Below are 3068 nucleotides of genomic sequence, written 5' to 3' on the forward strand. Positions count from 1 at the left end.
ATTATATGCATATTGCAGCATGGTCTTCTTTTCGGCTTAACTTTGTATGTATCAAAATGAATTCTGGTTATAGAATCCCTATACATAATACTAGCACACCAAGGGGTACCAATGTAAGGAGGATCTCCTATACATAATGCTAGTCCACCAATGGAGGTACCAATGTAAGGGTAAATTGCCTGTACATAATGCTAGTCCACCTACGGCAGTACCAATGTAAGGGTAAGCTCCCTATACATAATGCTAGTCCGCCTACGGTAGTACCAATGTAAGGGTAAGTTGCCTATACATAATTCTAGTCCACCTACGGCAGTACCAATGTAAGGGTAAACTCCCTATACATAATGCTAGCCCGCCTATGGCAGTACCAATGTAAGGAACTCTAGCTCTCTACGATTCCTTAACGAGAAACATGTCCATTCTGTTTGATTTCTAGGCGGCGATCCCCACCATTATTCACCATGCAAACGCTCCCATCATATCAATATGTCTAGGTTTTTTTGTGAACCAAGTTGTTTTCATTATGGAAAACATATCTTTTTACCTCATCTAAAATTGACATGATATCTCAGCCACGTATCTATCCACATAACTAGGAAACTCTACTTACGGTGAAACAGGGAAATCAAATCATAGCAAGACACATAGCGTATATAATAAAATAATCCTACACATGCACTACTAGTGAAATCCTAGAATATATTTAGCAAACAGCAGGACAGTTAAAAAAAAGTGACACTTGCCTTGGTGAGAGGACTAGTTGGTACACTCTTCGCGAAAACACTCGTTGCAATCAACACAACCACAATCTACAAACAAATATTTTCACTCCATAAACACATAGCAACACATATACAATCACAAATAATAATATGAATGCAATATGTGGTTTAAACATGAACAACAAACTTAATATGTTCTCTGGTTTCAACTATATGCACGATGCCATGGTACCATTTTAATGTTGTTTAAACTATTAAAAACATTTTCTATCACTAGAAAAGGTATATACAACTAAACAAATACTACAAATAAAATAAGCAGGGCCACGTTTTTCTTGTTATAATGTTACTGTACAGAGGGTTCTATTTTCTGCTAATCTCAAAAGAAAACACTTAAAAATAATTTGTGAAACTATTTATATAGCCAAAATACTCTATTTGAGTTTCTGCAAAAACTGTGTAAAAATATGATGTAAAAGTGCAATATTATGGGTCTATTGTATTCTACACATTTTTATGAATCTAGGGACATCTTATTTGCTGGATTTCGATAAACTAAACTAAAGATATGATTTTCCAAAGTTTCTATGTTTCTCTGACCATAATATTTGAAAATAGAAATGGATATGACAAGTGGCAGATCTGGTTGGTCAATACCCCTTCGTTTAAGTGATCAGATTTTGGCCTTAGGATCTAGATCTTGTGGTTCTAACGAAAAGGAACATAAGAACAAGAAAAGAAGAAACAAAGGGGCAGCTCACGTACGTACGGGGACAGGGAACAGATGACTTCGCTGCCTCGCTGGGATCGTTTGTGAACCGAGTTCTGCGTGGTCTTTGGCGTCCGTGTGTACGAGCTGAAATCTATGATGAGTTCTAGGTTCGGACTTTCTTACTGGTGCGCAGTCGCCCGCCGGAAAAGTGTCCCGTGGACTTGCTCACGGCCGTCGCTGTGATGCACCAAAATTCACGAAACAAAGCCTGAGATGTGCGCAAGAAAGAAATAGGATGTTTGGAAGAAATCAGAGATCAAAAGATGAACCGTGCTCACCGTAATCGATGAATTACCGCGACGGTACCGCGGAATTGCGAGGCCAAATTCGAGCAGCCTGGAGGCTCTCGGTCTGTGTGGTTTGAGGGGAAATGAAGAGGAGGGTGTGAAGCTTAAGTAGGAACAAACGGATCGTTAAATGGTGGCTTAAATCACCGGGAATCAATTCGGGAGTAAACAGAAGAAACTGACTATGCGTTACGTGCGTGTGCTGTCCGACGCTTCGTGCCTGGCTTGAAGACGATGACGTGGCGCTGGGGACCGCTCGTGAGGAAAGAAGAGAAACGAAGCGCGACGCTGCTGTTTGGCCAGTTCGCTGCCTCGATTGTTTTTCTCGGGCGTGCGTGTGTGCGGCCTGGCTGGGCTGGCTCATTAGAGTTGGCCTGGCCAGATTCCCATTCTTTTTTAAAAAAAAAATTGTTTTTCTTTTATTGATTTATTTATTTAGTTTTCTGAAATAGAAATTTGGAATTAATTTGACAACCATATTTGATCAAAATTGAATCAAATCAAGTCAGAAAAATCTAAATAAAATATCAGTGGATTCCTTATTCAATGAAGAATATTTTGGAATCATTTTTAAAACAATTTGAAAATTTTGAAATTGGCACACATACCTATATGGCTTTATTTGCATTACTTTGGGTTTAAGGTTTCTTTATAAATTTGAATTTCGCTCAAAATTCCTAGGAAATGCAAAGATGCTATGATGCTTATGAATGCAATGCATGTTTTTGAAAACTCCATTTTTGGGAAAACCTTTAAGTAACACCATTTTTTTTATTTCATTGTAAATTTTCAACCAAGACAAACAAACAAGAATTTATTTTATTTTAGTTTCACATTCCAAAATTTGGAAATTTTGGGATGTGACAGACTACCACCCTTAAAAGGAATCTCGTCCCGAGATTCGAGAAGGCTAGAAAGAAAGATGGGTTTAGGATATGTTGGGGTGGCTACCACCCTTAAAAGAAACCTTTTGTAGCTAGACTAGGTCTTGGGTTCATGCTGGGTTCATCCTAGGTATGACTTGGCATTGGGTCGTCTCTTCAAATATCTATAGCTTCTGTCCTCCAATAGGGATTGTTTACATGTAGTGAACAACATAGCTATTCAAGGTGACCTGAGTATGTTTCCTCATAGTTGGGATTCTAATCCAAATGGTTGGTTGTTGAACTACTTATGATACTGATGGGTCACTCTTTGGGTCAATCAGGAGACCAAAATATGAAAACTTCATGATGTCCTTCATCCTTTTCTTCTTGGTGTCTTCAACATCCTTCCACCACTCTAAAC

At 38.6% G+C, this 3068-nt stretch overlaps 1 long non-coding RNA gene across 1 annotated transcript; it reads right to left on the reverse strand.

The window, feature by feature from the left end:
* Positions 1 to 743: 743 nt before the first annotated feature.
* On the reverse strand, positions 744 to 2056 carry LOC127347332 (uncharacterized). The gene is made up of 3 exons (XR_007879621.2): positions 1773 to 2056; positions 1488 to 1671; positions 744 to 809 (listed from the first exon to the last, which is right to left on the reverse strand). It is a non-coding gene; the product is annotated as an uncharacterized lncRNA (long non-coding RNA).
* Between the last annotated feature and the right edge of the window lie 1012 nt (positions 2057 to 3068).

The sequence above is a fragment of the Lolium perenne genome, chromosome 1 (genome assembly GCF_019359855.2).
Source record: "Lolium perenne isolate Kyuss_39 chromosome 1, Kyuss_2.0, whole genome shotgun sequence".
Lineage (NCBI taxonomy): Eukaryota > Viridiplantae > Streptophyta > Magnoliopsida > Poales > Poaceae > Lolium > Lolium perenne.